General features: G+C 35.4%; 1 protein-coding gene across 4 annotated transcripts in view; it reads left to right on the plus strand.

The window, feature by feature from the left end:
- The window catches only part of LOC111427496 (interference hedgehog-like), a 57,576-nt gene that overhangs the window by 7,300 nt on the left and 31,915 nt on the right, over positions 1 to 18,361 (plus strand). The window lies entirely within an intron of this gene.

An 18,361-nucleotide genomic window follows, 5' to 3' on the forward strand; every position in this document is an offset into this window, starting at 1 on the left:
CCGTGACTTTATATCGTCGGTAATAAAATTTCAAAAAGAATTTCAAAATAATAAAAAAAATATTCATGAGTTTATACCTGCCCTTTTCACAAGAACATAAACGTAACAAAGTGTAGAAAAGTAGTCTTCTTTTTTTTTTTGGTTCTCGAACTTGTAAACCTCTCCTTCTTACTTTGTTATCAGTTCTCTTTGTTTTTTTTCTTAAATAGTATCATCTCGCTAAGTGGTACCTGAGAACTTTTCTCGGCTGTATTTTAAAATGTTTAAAAAGTAATTAAATTGATTGGATTAAACTTGAAAACAGTTATTTGTGTATTAAAAGAGTATAAAACGAACCTTTTTAATATGAATGTGGTATTCAATTAATAATCGTAATTAAGAGTTTTATAATTAAATAATTCTATTAAACTGTAAATGTTTACAAATAATTGATAGGTCTTAATCATAATATAGCTCCATGATATTTACATCAAGATATATCTAACTCCGCTAAAGTTGAAGCTAACTCTATTACAAATTACAACCACACACTATTGCACTACAGCCCATTGTGAGCCTAGATTTCATCTACAACACTCATATCGATTTTGGGCTAAATTACCCCAGTTTTGCATACATCGCCTCCTTGGCCTTCTTCTACCTCAGTCTTTGGGCTTTAATCCATGTTGATAGTTCTGGTCCTTCCTGCACTTTTCTTATCTCGTAATTCATTAATTATCTCCATTCTCCCAGGTTTGTATCATATTTTGGCCCATATATCCTTCATAAGATTTTTCTTTTAAACTTATTTAACAACTCTTGGTGATGATAATTGAGTGTCCAAGTTTCAGATGTATGTATAGCTTACATATGGAGTTATATGTAAGATTATAAATTTATACCGTAGTAGTTTGCCAAGCGCAAAAGCTGCTCTATTCCCTGCTAGTATTTTCCACCATTTATTTATTTATTTATTTGTTTGGGATGCCAACAGGGAAACCCCCAATATCGGCATCCACTAGCAATAACAAAAAAACATTATTAAATTTACTGACAATAATCCACAAAAAATATACATTTAATAACAATCCATTAAATTACTCGTAATATCAATATTAGGACCATGCCACAACCATGTCCCGCAAAGATCGTTTAAAGGACGCAATAGATATATTAAAAATGTCCACTTGACCATCATTTAATTGTTCAAGGACTTCCTCTATTATTCTATTACTGGGGTTATATTAACTGCAGCTTTTTTCGGGAATAGCTAAGTTGGCAAAAACCTTTTTTATTTTTGAAAATTTGGACTAATAAAATGTGCTATTTTCTGTTTTCCGCTGATAGATCCATATTATTCTTAGGTGTTTCCTTATATTGTTCTGGCATTGCAAAATGGGACGTCCCCAGTTTTTTTTCTTTCCCCTCACTTTCCATTCAATTTTCTTGTCCATCGTGTTCTCTCTATCCTAACAATGTGACCCGCCCAACGCCATTTAGCTTTCAATATTCTTACGTGTTCCATCTTGATCCGTTCTCTTATCCATTCTATTGATTTCTTATCACTTATTGGTGTGTCTACATCTGAATTCTGGGAGTCTCTGGTCTAGATTAGTGAGATTGGTTTTTGCGTCATTCATTGTTGCTAATTGGAGCCTCTTTATATGGATGCTACCAGTAAATTATTGGTGGTTGCATTTCTCCTATTGAGTTGGCTTGAAAGAGTACTCATTCCGATTCGTTCAGATGTATATTTTCTGCCTGTAGTCGAGATTTCGTACGGACACGTTGGTTATTTGCTTGCGTTTAAACTTGTAGCTATATTCTTCACATTGGAACTCTTTATATTTAGTCACGGTCGTAAAATACCTACCTTACATTCTGCCAGGTATGGCATGATCAGCCGAATGGTATGTTTTTGGCCAATGTTTTTGCTATTGCTTGACAATCAACGATTATTAGGCAGAATTAACGGTCACATAATATGTTGCATAATAGCATTTATGCATTGCGCTACTTCATGTTGGTTTTCTTGAATAGTTTTGACGTTGTCTTTGAATATTTTTAAAGTTCCTTGAGATAGATGAATTTGAACCTGTATCGCTGCTTCCATTACGTTAATTTGATCCTATTTCTGTTAGCACTTTGTCCTGTTTGAACTGCTTTTATAATTGAACCCAAGTTTAATTATTGTTGTAGCAGATCTTTCTAACGATGTTTGCTCGGTACCGTTTTTTTTTTCTTCTGCAAATGTTATTAGTTCGTTGTGTTATTCTGTTAATTAAAGTTGCCAATCTGTATCACTAGTGGTTTGAGATCCACTGTTGTCTACTGGCTGACCTAGTGTTTGGCTGTTCCCAGATGTAATGGGAATAAAGAGGCATTTAACGTGGTTATTCGGACGTCGAGTCTTGCCCAGGAACATTGATTTTTTTTGTAATCTGGGAATCGATCGCTATTTTTAGAAGATGCAAATTCCTTGGTAAGTTCTACTGTTCTTCTCGTATTCGCTGACATAAAACTTGAGAGTCTACCACAAGTGTTCCATATGTCGGACTCCACGTCGACGATTTGAATACTTCGTGGAGTCAGAATTACAATTTTCTTGTAATGGAATGTTTTTTTTATATAGAAATAACTGCTGATGCTTAATATTTGTGCTTCCAAAGAGTTAAGAAATGGCTGCGTGTGGTAACTATATACGTCTTAGCCTGCCGAACGTTGTCCACACCAGTTGCTTATTTACTCTTATGTTCAGTACTGAATAGACTTCTATTTCGTCTATAGCGATTCCATTTAAGCAAATAGGCAGATTGTTGGGTTATGTTGTTTTTTCATAATCTTCGTTTTACTCATATTCATTGTATCGTTGTTCTTACATTATTTACGCTTTATCTTTCGATACTAATTCCACAGTTTTCCCAATGTAGTTTCTTGAATATGTCTTCTAGTACTAATGTGAACAGCTTCGGCGATATCGAATCTTCTTGTTTTATCCCTCTTTCCAGTTTGATTCCTTCCATTTCTGTGTGGAGCTTGGAACTCCTTGCTCTCTTATAGATGTTTTAAATAAGCTCAATACATCTTGAATCAATTTTACAGTTTTCCAGTGCAGTTACTATCGTCCATATTTCAAATGAATCAAAAGCCTTATTATAATCAATAAACGCTAAGTATAGATCTTTGTTATATTCTAGAAATCTTTCTATGGCATTGCGTAGTGACTGAATATGATCTAAAGTGCTGCAGTGTTTCCTGAATTAAAAATACAGGGGAGTTAGTGAATTGCAAAGAACTTGTGTTTCAGCAATTTGATATATCTTCTGAATGTAATCAGTTTGGCCAAATAAAAAATTCTAGTTACCATGCATTTACTTGAATTTGAAGATATTTTGCATTTTACTTTCACCAAAATAGCAGTTTTTGAACTATTGTTGGTTGAATAATACCAAATTTTAAATTTTCAGTTAGCAAAAAAATATTTTTTCAATCAAAGTTATATATTGCTTAAACATGTGTTATTATTAAAACAAACTTTTTCTTATTAGCTAGTAGATTGTATCAATCTTTAATTTTCCTCTCTCTTACATCCTTAAAAGGTGCCGATTTCAAAAAAAAAATAATACTTGTTCCAATTGACAAAGTTATTCTCGTTCTGGTTGTATCGTTGACAATAACTTTTGTATAAATTTCTCCTTTAGGTATGCTGTTATCCGTTGTGAGTAACTCAATAGCGAACTCGTTCCGCCGTAATGCACTTTAATCAAATATAAATTATTCAGTACGTAAAAGGAAGAAAACGGGGCCATTAAGTTAATCTGTGATCGGACCGCTATAAGTTGCAAAGACGACCAGGAGAGCCGTTAAGAAGAGCCCCAGAGGAGCTAATCGTTTATAAGTTGCAAGATTCTCAATGGGGGATCTACTCTAATAATAATTGCTATAATTCTATCGTGCTATGTTCATCGCGGCCACGTCAATTATAAGAGTCTTAGTAATTGGTTTATCATTTTGTACATATTTTTAGTTAAATTTTTTAATTTAATTTGGTTTTATTTTATTAATTAGTCTTTGAACCACACGCGTTGAGAAAACCGAAAATTTAAAGTGTCTTTAATTTCGTCTGCAGTAACCCAAATGAGTTACATCAAAATCTGTCGCATAAATATTTTCTGGGCCGTTTTATTATTAGATCGTCTTCTATTTTCGAATTCGACCTCTTCTACTCGTTCCAATTACACAGTCTCTTTCCGGAATCTTTTTTAAACCCATCCTCTTATTCCAACAAATAACTTTAAATGAACTTGACTCAATTTTCTAATTCACACAAACTTATTAAATAAATTTTGACTCTAAAAACTTAAAATCCAACAAAATTTTCTCACAACCAACCGTTAAGAAGTTAATTATAGCTCTAATGATATGAGCTTTTTTGTACGTAACGAAAAAGATTAGATTTTTTTAAGTTTAATATGAGGAATGTGTTCAATCTACTTTTCCGTCTAGATTCCATCCGACCATTAATTTCTAACGTCGTGTCTGTCCCTAATAAACCTTAACAACATCCGCGTATATACGGAGGTAATCTTCCGGGGAACGTCGGCAAAAAAACAAAGGGACGTTAAGATATGACAGCAGCACGCGCTGATGTTCTTCGCGGACTACGTGCTCGCCGAAGACTTCCGCAATCATGACTCATAAGAGTTATAAGAGCGCATAAAAGCACATCATAAGAGACGACAATAACCGTTCAACAACGATTCAAGGTTTTGATTAGTAGTAAGAGAATACGGTTTGCACTTTACCGTTGTGTCTTAGGCTTTATATGAAATGATTAAAAAATATTTTTTGCAGAGATTAAATTTTATTGTTTTTTTGAAATGGGAATTGTTGGAATTTGAGTTAATTAAAAAAGTAGTTAACGAGTAATAGCTGAGAAGTACAAATGAGTTTTTCCGTTTTATATGAATTCTCTACGTTTCCTGTTTACAACTTCATGAGTAAATCTAAATAATGGATTTTTGATATTGATATTATATTATAATAGGACTTCGTGGATTTCAAGGAATATGTATTTTCACACGTGCCTAAAACATCCGCAAACTCTTTCCATTGAAAACACAATCCAATCAGTATTGTGAAATACTGCGAAACCGCTATTCCATTCCAAATAAGCAACGTCAATCAAAATAAAATTGGATACACGATTTCTAATCAACTGCTGCATAAGCAATGAGAAAATGAACTACGAAAAAATTATACATATAACGCTAGATTACTACGTTATCAGTAAAAATGTTATAAAAGAACATTATAAAATAAGTTATATAAAATATCAAAAATAAGTGTCTACATAAATTTTATATTTTGCTTAATTTCTTCAACCATTAAAAGTCCAGAAGACTTCTAACATTAGGAGTATGGAAATCTCCATAGCGATACTTTCAACAAATAACATAAAATATCGGAAGACATTAGTCAATATCTTCGGAACAATCTCTTTTGTATTGGTTCATACAATTTTTGCAACTCAAGATACCTATGATCTTATTTAGGTAGTGTGAGAAACGATCTAACAATTGTGATTACAAAAAATTTGATATATTTGTGAAACGGGGAATATGGTGCATAGAATATGTAGGTAATGAAGTTGCCTGCAGTAAAAACCAAATCAAGTCAACTTCAAACTAACTCAACCTAACCTTAAAGCAAACCAGTCCAAATCCAAACCAACCCAATTCTAATCCCAAGCAACGCAGCTCAAACACAAAGAGTACATTGTTACGGCCTACATATATTTATTTATCCCGCCAAAGTGTTGGTCATCCCTCTGTCGGATGCTCGAGTGACCATTCTACTAGTCTATGGACTTCTTGGCGATTTGTGCTTCCTTTACCTTTTTTCACGTCGCGTCTTTGTCAGGGATGGTTGTCATTTCGTCTTATCCGTGAAGAATTGGACTTCATCTACTGTTTCTTTTCCCGTTGCTTGGAGCTTTATTAGTGATCCATTGGCTCTAATGAATAAAATTTTAGCAATTGCTTTAAGAAATTGCTTCACAAGTAAAAGCTAACAGTAAAAGCAATGGCTAGATCATCACACGAATACAATTTTTAAGCAAATGCTGCCGTTCCTACATCTCTATAGCAATTACTTATTCGAACAGGTCTTAACTTTTATTGGTAGATGGCGAGTGTAATTTTTTTATCCTTTTATTGATAGATGGCTTGTCCTGAGTGCCAATTTTGTACGTGTTCTATCTTCAACACCTAACAACATTATAACTTTTCTTCTAAACATTAAGCAAGGAAACAACTTTTTCGGACCAGTCATGATAAAATCCTCGGTTTCGAACGAGATTAATCTGATTGCTCTTTTACTCAAGTTCAAACCAACCCAACTTAACCCCAAAACATCGCAATCCAAACCCAAAGATAGCCAACTGGAATCCAAAACCTACTGTATGTAATAAAGCGTACCAATTCAAATCCAAATTAAGCTAACCCAACCCAAACAGAATGTAACCATACACTATTCCAAGTCTAGCTCAAACGCAATTTAAGCACAAAGTAATTCAACTGCAACTCAATTCAATGTAACCTCAAATCAATTTACTTCTAAAAGAAACCAACTTCGTAACAAACCCAACCAAGACATATCTTGACTTTATAGTGTTCAACATAATAAATTTTTATTTTCTGCTCTTCTGCAAGATCTGCCTTCAATATTAGGAAGATTTCGTAGCAACCAGTAGATATTAGAAATATATTTTAGTGCCAACTTCTCTCATTTGTAGACGTTTAGAGATTTGGGGATTGTTGGTAATACATTGGGCATGCTGTAAAGGTGTTACGTCAGATTGCAGCTCCGATATGGAGATTCTGTGGACGACATCCTCATTGCAATTCCTACTTTGTCCAATACTACATTTCTCTTTGTTGTCCAACACTACATTGACAAAGAACTTGATGATATATTATCTCAGAGTATATTACAGCTACATATCCCATAAGAAAGATAATTCTTCCATATATCTGAGCCACCTTTATGATCTCGCCAAATGGGCTTTTTGGCACTCTTTCAGAGACTCTTCCAAACAATTCACTACTCTTGTAATTCGTCTCGTGGTCTTTATCAATTTATTCATATGTATTTTGGTTTGCACAATTACTTTGCGATATGGCAAAGACTAATTGATAAACGCTTCTCGGCTGAAATACGATTTGCGCAGTTGAGTTCGGAAACCACTGCATGAAGAATGCCATTCCTCCTTTTTCCTTTTTTTTGGACATTACAAGTTATCCATGCTTCCAAATCGGAAAAGGTCCTCTTGGTTTTTATAGAAGTTTCTTGTTCAATTTTAATCTAGACTACTTGGAAAATTGTAGTTTATTGTATTCAGATATTCATCTGTTATGTTCTGAAAATCCTTGAAATCGTTTCTTTGCATGTAGACTACATTAAAAGACGGCGTGCCTCTACCATCATCTTTTCTATATTTTCAAGCGTGTAATTTTTTACAACGCGTTTTGTTTTTTCTATTTGAGTACAATCTCTGTCGCAAGAGAGATAGGAATGGCCACTTACCAGAAACTTTTGCTCGACTTTTTCGTAGATTATCAATTATCATCGTAGTCAATCAATTATAGATTTACCAATTGATCAAAATCCATTGAATTTTCTCATTAAATCTTCTTTCACCGATATTTTAGGTTAGAAACAAGGTATCGAGGTTTCACTAGCTTGTTTCTTGACTTTTCTAAGAAAATTCATAATTCCTATTATAACATCGAAAAATGCCCTCTAGTAAACTCTAGAACTAGAATCATTCGGGTTTAGCCGTCTTGAGAAACGTGCGGCTAAATCCGAATGTTTCTAGTTCTCGATCTAGTGTTAGTTCTAGTATTGCACTATCACTAGATCTAACACAAGATCTAGAACTAGATCATTCGGGTTTAGCCGTCTTGAGAGACGTGCGGCTAAATCCGAATGTTTCTAGTTCTCGATCTAGTGTTAGTTCTAGTATTGCACTATCACTAGATTTAACACAAGACCTAGAACTAGAATCATTCGGATTTAGCCGTCTTGAGAGACGTGCGGATAAATCCGAATGTTTCTAGTTCTCGGTCTAGTGTTAGTTCTAGTATTGCACTATCACTAGATCTAACACAAGACCTAGAACTAGAATTATTCGGGTTTAGCCGTCTTGAGAGACGTGCGGCTAATTCCGAATGTTTCTAGTTCTCGATCTAGTGTTAGTGCGTACTAGAGTATAGTGCGCACATAGTGTGGTATAGTACAATACTACAACTAATACTAGACCGAGAACTAGAAACATTCGGAATTGTATAATCAAAACTCTTTGTTTATCTCGATAATGTTATGTAGTCACTGAAGCTTTCTAAGACGATATAAGGCTACTTCATGGTTTATTTGATGTAGGTCTTCGGTTGAGCTGGGATAAATGCAATCCTTGTTGATCTTTGGAGTTCTTGTTAAAGTGTCTTTGTCGATTTTTGAGACTTATAAAGGTATTTATTCAACTAGCTAGCTGTAATATGTGATGTTGAGATGAAGACCTTATTTAAGTACTAAGCATGGTATCCAACTATGTTAAACGTGTTAACTGTACTCTTAAAGCGTTTGTGTTAAGGATGATCAGCAGCTTTTGGATATTAGTTCTCCTAAAATCAGTCGTGCCATTAATTCAGCATGCCAAAACATCATAATTTAATACAATTTGTTTATTTAAACGTTATTTATGTCGATATTTATTTGAGTTACTGAAATTCCCCGACTTCATGTAAATATTAATCGGTCAATAAGTCTTGATAAATTCACATGTAAAACGTAAACATATGTTATTTCTTGAAAACTTGAATGATGTAATATGTTACATTGCGTTTACAAATCGTTTACAATACTTCTGAAATCGATAAATTCAGAGTTTATATGTACAGACATTTTTGTTATTATTTACAGTGATATTACATAACATTTCCTATCGTTTCTTTAAAAAAAATTACTTCGGTTCCCAAGCGTGTTACTATCGTAAAACGTTATCGCCACATTTATTTGCACTCTAACCGTTCCACCTATTGTCCGAATCAAAAACGTTTCTTTACTTTCACTTCTACTTCGTGCTGGTCAAACATAAAAACCGAAAATAAAAACAACTATTTGCACACGATCTGATTTTAGATTTAGATCAACAACGTTCTTACGCAATTTATTCGTTAGCTCGATTTATTGTTAACCCGATTTATGGATAACTTGTTTTATTGTTAACCCGATTTGTGCATTGTTAAAGGAAAACGCCAAGAAATATTTTAATCGTTCGAAAGTTACCAGTTGTTGATTCATGAAAGAAACGAGACCCGATTGTCTTCGACTTAAATGGATAAACTTCATTTGTAACGTAATTGGCATCTTTCGACTTGAATGAAATTTGTGTCGGATGTAATTGCGGTCTGCCATAGCTAAAAATAGAAGATTTTGTTAACTCATCTAAAGATTGATGACAAATTAATTTAATTTGCATATTGTCTAAACTTTGCGGAAAAGAAATTTAGTTTATGCACTTAATTCGCTTCGACAGTCGATTACTTCATCTCAGTATCGTAATTACTGATGGAATCGTAATTGCTTTATCAGTTTCGATTCATGGGAACTACGGCAATTTAATTTTATTGATAAAGTTACTACTGTAACTCACTGTATTTTAAGATGATTATTTGAGTAATTAAATTTTAATAGATTATTAATAAAAAAAAACAGCATCTTCATATTTATTATTATTAAAATAAAATTGGTTGGATGATGGTATTCGATGTAAATATAAAATTGAATATTTCTTTTTAAATTATTATTATTAAGGGCGCGGTGCAGAAAAGTGAAAATTCCAACGGCGCCACGACATCCTCATCACGGCCGCCGCTGTAATATTTTATGGGTACCAGGGTCTTGGTGGTGCGTTCTTGCAGCGCCGATCTGAAGAATGTTGAATACAGTCCAAGACGGTCGGGCAGTTCACTACATCCCCAGAGTGTACCTTTATGGGAAGGATCGCGCAAAAACCGCTTCGGGAACCGGGGGGCGTCATTCGAGCCATCATCCTCTGCCCCCGACTACCTCACCGCTTATTTCGCGACGATCCCCAAGTAACGATCGGCAAGAACACCGTTAACCTGGACACGTTCCCAAAAACCAGATTCGTTTGGTTTTCGAATTCAACTCGACGAAGACCTTAAAAACGTCCACCTGTAACGTGAACTGGATCAAGTAACCATTCATCAAAATGTTTTAAGAAAACAGTCGGGGAATTTGTTTGAAGAAGATTACTTTGGTATGATAACAAGTTAAAAATGAATTAATTGACAATATAATCTTGGTCTTGATTTATCAGGTGAATTTCTCCTCGTTAAAATGTTTTAGTTCCGAGAAATTTTCTTCGACACTCATTCAAAAAAATAAAATTTTTTATTATACCTTTTCGAATTAAATTTAGATTTGAATTTTTCGCCGTCGTTGGATTAATTTTATGCGGGGTCGTTGTGGAATGCGACCCTTAATCGGCCGAATTTTACGACTAATAAAATAAAACCAAACACGCGCACCAAGCGTTTGGATCCAATGCATACCAAATGCGGGCATAAGCCCTCTTCTACCGCTGACAGCCGTCACTGGATCGGATAAGTGGAAGACCTCGGCGATAGAAGAACCGATTTTGTTGGCACGCGATGGAAACTCTTCGTAGAAACACTCAGAGGTGTATTCAGGATATAGTTAAATTAGTTTTACGAAAGATAAGATATTATGTAACCAAATTTTTCATTATGGATAAAAAGTTTCAGAAAATTGAGTTTAAATGATTATTATGACCTGACGACCATGTGCATAGCTTCAGGATAACACGAGCCCATAATAGAACGGTTACAATTTTAACCTGGCGCTGCTCGCAGCTTGGAAACTATAACGAGCAGGTAATTATACTCATTACGTTGACGCTGACGGTCCAATTCTACGCTACGTTCTGAAATACTCTTGGCAGCTTAAAAACGAAACGAAAAATTTTTTTAACTACACATTTCCCCTATTAATTTTTGAAATAATACCCACATTTAATTTCTTCACAATTTTCTAAGAGAGAGAAAAAATTAAATAAAAAAACACAACATTAAAATAAATAAAATTGGTTTTGAACAAGGCCAACACATTACCAATCCAGTTCCAGCTAACTTCGCACCAGAAGAATGCAACTGCGAGCTAAATCCAAAAAAAGAGAAAATTTTACCAGAATAAGAAACACCATCTCTAACTGATATCATAAATATACATTACAACAGAGACTAAACAAAGACTGAAAATACATGAAAGGTGCTCTTATAAGCAAATTGACCACATATTATGAGTGTCCCAGGAAACCAAAGCTATAATTTCGTTTCGTGGATGACCCCTTTGTGATCTTGCAGCATGGAAAAGAGCGACTCCAGAAGTTCTTAAACCAGCAGAACTCGTATCACATCATGGTTAAATTTACCATGAAAAACGAAGCTACTAAACAGTAACCTTTCCTGGATGTTTTGGTCACTAATAGGAAGACAGAACTAGAAAGATTCGAGTTTAGCCGTTTTAAGAGACGTTCGGCTAAACCTGAATGTTTCTAGTTCTGTCTTTCTAGTGACCAAAACATCCAGAAAAGGTTACTGTTAACCTTGCGTTTCTCAAGATAGCTAATCTCGAATGTTTCTAGTTCTGTCTTCCTAGAGGTCAAAACATCCAGGAAAGGTTACTATTTGGCAGCTTAGTTTCTAGTACTGTTCCTTCTCTTCTTAAAGTGCCATGCAGATTCCTGCGTAGGGGTCCATCGCTTTTCCTATCAGATGGTATCAGACGGTTTTTTCCTAGACCGGCCCTTCGGAGAACGTTTTCATTACTCAGGTGATCGACCCAAGACACTTTCAACATTCGCCACAGGATCCACACTTCGAAGGCTTCCATTTTGTTGATGATGGATATTTTCAGCATCCATGTCTCAAGTGTACAACCCGATATAGGAGAACGCACCAGATTTACCATCTTATATCTGAGGGTTCTTGTTCGTAAGAAATTTTCAAAGTCCTGGAAAGATTGTTCTAGTTTGTTCAATCCTGCATCTTATCTTTTGATCCGTTTTCCATCTCTCATTGTGAATGCAATCTAGGTATCTAAATTCTTTGACCTGTTCGATGATCTCTCCATCAACATGTATTCGAGTATGTGGGGCATCGTTCCTACTAACCATCATAAGTTTAGTCTTGTTTAATTTTCTTTGGCTTTCATCTTAACTCAGTTTAGTAGGTTTTGCAGATCATGTGCACTATCCGCTAGTATCACGGTGTCATCCGCATACCGGATATTGTTAATGGGGGTTCCATTTACTTTAATTCTAAAGGGACTATTCGAGATTGACTCGGAGAATGCTCTTTCTACGTACAGGTTGAATAGCATCGGGGACGGGATACACCCTTGGCGAACGCCCTTTTTGATCTTCCCTTTTGATTGAATCTTCAATTGTTCCAGCGTTATTTACTCGGACTTCCGCTTTTTGGTGCCAATGTAAATTACCAATTAGTCTTGTATCCTTTGCATCTAGTCCCAGATCTTTAAGGTATGTTATCAGAAGATTGTGTTTAACGTTGTCAAATGCCTTCTCATAGTCGATAAAGCACATGAAAACGTCCTCTCTTTGATCTTGGCAATTTTGCATCAGTGTCTGGAGACTAAACATGGCTTTTCTGGTTCCAAATCCGTATTTAAATCTGAGTGGCTCCACTTGCTTCCTCGCATTTTTGATAAAGCCTTGTATCTAGAATTCGAAGGAAAAGTTTTAGAACGTGGCTCATTAAACTAATGAGACGGCATTCTTTACTCGAGGTTCCATTATTTCATTTTGGATATTTTAATGCGACAAATGTAGAGCGGAGCCAGTCCTCAGGGAAATGTCCAGAGTCATAGATATTGTTAAATAATCTTACAATCGTTTTAAGATTTTGTTCGTTAATTAAGTGAAACGTCTCCGAGTACATATCATCATGGCCCGGAGTCTTGCCATTCTTCATCGACTTCATGGCATGTATGACTTAACTTCTTAATATACTTGGTCCTGGCAGAGTGGATCCCTTTGTTGGAGAGTTCTCTGGTCTGTAGTCGTTGAAGAAGCTAATTGTATATCTTCCTCCATATTTGCAACAGTTCCGCGGTTTCTGTCACTATTTTATTCAGCTCATTCTTAATGGAATTTGGCGCTCTATTATTATACAGACCAGCTAGTTCTTTGACTTTTTTATGTACATGAAAGTTGTCTCCAAGTCTATTAAGATCTTCAGCCTCATGACACCTTTCATGCAGTCAATTCTCTTTTGCCACTCTAATCTGATTTCGTATTTTGTATTCTGAATGTGATCATTCTTAATTTTATATTGCCTCTTTAGCGGCTATGTTTCTAATTCTAACACTAGGCTTAGAACTAGACCTAGAACTAGAAACTTTCGGGTTTAGCAGTCTTGAGAGACTCAAGGCTAAACCCGAATGTTTCTAGTTTTAGGTCTAGTGTTAGTTCAAATATTTCTCCCTTTAGATATATTTTTTTAATTATATATTTTGTAATATCAATTGATAAAATCTTATAGGATATTTTGTTACTAAAAGAATCTAGTAGATTCTCTCACACTTCTTCAGCTTCATACTGTATAATAACATGGTTCTTATTTTTCCTTCCACCCAATTAAAACCGGACAGTTTCAAATATCTCCCGACAAGAGACGAATAACCCCGTGCCGTGTAATTTCAAGGGGCGTCGTATTAATTTATTTCTATGGACCCACCGAATAAATCACCGGCCCCTATCTTAGCCGATCATCTTGTTAATATTGTTTGCGAACGACCTTCAAAAACCCCGAACGTTGAAGTTCGTGTCTAAAAAAGAAAAAAAAATGTGAAATACCTTTTTCATCATCAACCCTTGCAATAAAATAAGGAGTTGGGTCAAATTATACGCATTTAGCCAACCCTAACAACCAGGTTTCGTGTGTTGATGAGGTCCAAAATAGTTTCCTTTTAGATATGTAGCGTGTTAGAACCTATTTTATACCAACCCACAATAAACTATAATCTTCATCTAACCATAAATGGTGTTGCATAAAGACGAAACTTCTTAATAACGATCTCCGTAAGTCGTAGACTTAGAAACGGGGTCAAGTCGAAGAAAATCGAGTTTTCATTCATAAACAACTTATCTTGAATGGATCAAAAAGTACGTAGGCCAGTAGTTTTTAACCTTCGGCCCACGCCATCGATTACATTCACCTACTTTTATCGATAAGGAACGGTTAATTATTGTATTTAAAAAGGAAATAAGACGAGAGCAGATGGTGAAATCAGATTGTTGAGAAATACCGGAAGTTGGCGTCGAGTAACTACCAAGAACGACGTCTATTGTAGAACGCGATGATTGTAAATTTTCCACCCAACGTCTCTTGTGGTTAAAATTTAAACGCCAGGTGTGCAAAGTATGAAGAAATATGTTAAGTAAATAATAGCGGAGGTGTTAATATAACTTTATATTGTTATAAATGTAACTTATTGATAAAAAGAAATTTATTGTTGAAATCTAATAACAAAGCTTTGCCCAAGAAATTCAATTCTTATTACTCATCGGATGAGATGAGAGATGTATAAGAGGCGTGTCGCCGCCTGTTCACTATAAAAATATAATAAAGAGACCCGAAGAGAGGTCCCGATCCGGTTTTGGTACGTTCTTGGTCGTGCTGCGCGGGTACGACATTTGTTTACGGTCGGATATTAAGAGTCGGTCGGCGGCGAGACGCGCGTTTCCCGCGGGTTATGGGTTATTTATGTGAAAAGTCACGGCAAAATCCCAACGAGACCCAAGGGCAACTCGCCGAAGCCGTAATTCATCGCTCTTTCTAGGAAGGCGAATTGCTTTTAATGCGCGGCACACGGAACAATGGGTTATACCTTGAAATTGATGGAAAATCAAAATAGAAATAAATATTGTTTTCCAATCATTAATTTGTTAACGGAATTTCTTTAATGGTAAAACATTAAAATCACACATAAAACTTTTTTTACCGATAGTTAGAAATCCTTGATAAACAAAACAACTTCAGCTTCCATCATTTTCTTTGAAACATGTTACATGTTCGCGTTTATCATGAATTTATCACAACAATAAACTGTCGGCATCGAAAGCACCAAACATCAATTTTACGTCGTTTTATCCACGGTTTTATGAACGCCCTGCCCGAAGATCGTCAATAAAACCACGCCCGAGCACTAAAAATAATTAAGGTCCAATTTCGTAGGCGGCTTGTCCGACATAGGAACGGGTGGAGGTTTAATTTACATTTTTTCGGAGGTGTGTTTTGTCGGACCTCGATGTCCGGTTCTGTAATAAATCCGCGGTAGACGGTATCTTATGCAAATGAGACACCAAAATGGCCCACAGAAAATCCATTCGAAAAACGACACCTGTCCAGCCACATTTTTTGGTGTATCCACCATTTACTACTTATTATTAAGAAAAAAAATGTTTGTTATGTTAAAATATCATAGAGTTTGAAATTATCTTTCAAAATGAGTTCTTGCAATGACACTATCCAATTAAATCATTCTGGCAGTTTTTTAAATGCATAGAAAGAATGCTGAAACAGATCTATGTTGGCACGATTTGCTGATTTTGCCATTCTCAATAAAGGAGAGTTTTGACAGGCATTGGTTCTAGAAGTAGGTGTCATAAATAGAAAGTCAAAGCGAAGTAATCTCGGAGGAACGTGAACACATATAGAACCAACAAGCATCGGAGAATCACACTTGCTGTTCAAAAGTTTGTAAAAATATAACATATCCCCACAAAAGCGGCGCTGGTTGAGGGTTAACATACGAAAAGAAGTGCAAGTTGATTCGTAAAAAAAATTTGAAACAAAGGTATTTGAGGAATTTAGATTGAATACGCTCAATTCTAGATTTATACGAGAGATACTAAGGATTCCAAAAGACGCTGCAAAAGTTAAGTGTGCTGTAGACATAAGCAAAATAGAGATTTCTAATTGCATGAATGTTAGAAAAAGCTACCGTGGATCTCATAATAAATCCTAACATATGCCAGGGTTTGGAGACAACAGTATCAATATGTTTATCAAATAATAATTTATAATCAAATCTCTAATAAATGAGACACGTTGCAACCTCTCACCAGCGACGCTATAATTGTAGTGGATTGTGTTCACCCCCCTAGAGAAGGAAATAACATTACACTTTGATAAGTTTAATGAAAGGCGATTATTTAAGCAAAAAGCATGTAGATTGTTTAAGTCAGATTGCAGTCTAGAACAATCAGAAGGTGAGGAGATACGGAGAAAGAGTTTTAAATCGTCAGCATACATTAAACATTGGGCATAATTAACGACGTCAAATATGTCGTTAACATAAATATTAAACAATAAAGGGCCCAGATTTCTACCCTGTGGAACACCAGAAGGAACCGACACAGGATTAGAAAAAAAAACCATGAACCGAAACAATCGCGCCATTGTAAAAGATTCCCCTGAACACCAAACTTCATTAGTTTAAACAGAAGTAAGTTGTGATCCACCCGGTCGAAAGCTTTACTAAAATCCGTATAAACTGAATCAACTTGACAAGAATCATCTAGAGAAGATAAGATATATTGGGTATATTCAAGCAAGTTACTCTCAACCGAGTGACCAGCAAAAAGACCATGTTGTCTACAATTAATTTTAGACTTAAGGGCAAAGAATAGACGTGCATGAAGTACTTTCTCAAACACTTTCCCAAATGTTGGCAAAATAGATATGGGGCGATGATCAGATATAACACCACGGTCTCCAGATTGAAAAATGGGAAGAACAAAAGCCCGCTTCCACAATGAAGGAAAGACACCCATTGATTTTCAGACTTGTCACCTTAATGCACCTTAATGAAGCATTAAATAAAATAGTTAAAGGAAGGGACAGAGAGTGTGAACATCCCTTGATTAAAATTGATGGAATACCATCAGTTTTTGCAGGCACATCTTGCGTTTGACACGAGTCTTGATCAAACAAAGCCTCCAATTCTTCATTTTCAAACATTTTTGGCTCATCAATCATCATAAACATCAAAATCGTCAATGTTTTCGCAAAAATCGCAAAATGTTTTCTACAGCGGTTTTACGATTGTTTTTAATTTACATCGAAGTCGCCTTAATAATAAATCTGCACGATGTTTGTTATGCCTAAACGATTGGGTGAAAAACAAAATCATCTACCGACAGGGTTGAGAGTTGTAATTATCTCTTCCGACTATTATAGCAAGTATTTAAGTATTCCTTATTGCACTGAAACAATAAGATTATGCATGACGAGATTTCGATACTTTTATGAGACTCTCGTACGAGAAACGAGACGAGACGAGAGTGGAGGTTGCGAGACGAGACTTGATACAAGACTTATTAGTTCATCGGCGAGACGAGACAAGACTTTATGAAAATCTCGTCTCGTTAGTCTCGTGCGAACCACTAATTTAGTGTTTTCACTGAATCTCTTTCTTCTGTTATCCTTGTCCTTATCTTCCTTCTTATCTTTCTAGCCCTGTGAGTCTCTTTCTCCTATTACCAGTATCTTTCGAACCCTTCTTTTCTGTTTGGAATTTTCTTCCCTTTGTAGTCTTTTTAGAATCTTCTTTTTGTGATACCGGTCTTTTTCGTGTTTTTCCAATTTTTGGTCGGTCTCATTCTTATATCACCATCTCTTTCCATTTAAAGTCCCTTTCTAACCTCTTTCCTCTCTGTTCAGTATTTTTTTCTTCTTCCTAGACTCAACCTCTTTCCTCTATCACTAATATACTTCCAGCTTTCTGCTTTTCTATCAAGATCCTTTTATGTCTTTTTTCTTTTCTATCCTATCCCATTATTGTCTTTTTAGTTTCCACTCAGTCTTCTTGTCTGTCCAGTTTCTTTTTCTCTTTCCAGTCATTGTTTAGTCTTTTTTCCATTACTACTGTCCTTATTCTTTTCCAGCCTATTAGTATTCTTTACTACTATTAAACACATTGTCAGTCTTCTTCTTCTCTATTTACTCCTTCTCATTCCTATACAGTATCCTTCTGCCCTGCTCGGCATCTTCTATTCTCTTTCCAGTTTCCGTCTATATCTGTTATCATCAGCTTCTTTCATGTATTTTCAGTCATTCTTCAGTCTCTTTCCAGCATCTGTTCAGTATCTTTGTTCTATTACCTTCCTGTTCTGACAACAGATCCAGATCACACTTTTTTGTAGTTACTTTTGCATTTACTTCTGTTGCAATAGTTTTTATGATACTAG

The sequence above is a fragment of the Onthophagus taurus genome, chromosome 11, assembly GCF_036711975.1.
Source record: "Onthophagus taurus isolate NC chromosome 11, IU_Otau_3.0, whole genome shotgun sequence".
Taxonomy (NCBI): domain Eukaryota; kingdom Metazoa; phylum Arthropoda; class Insecta; order Coleoptera; family Scarabaeidae; genus Onthophagus; species Onthophagus taurus.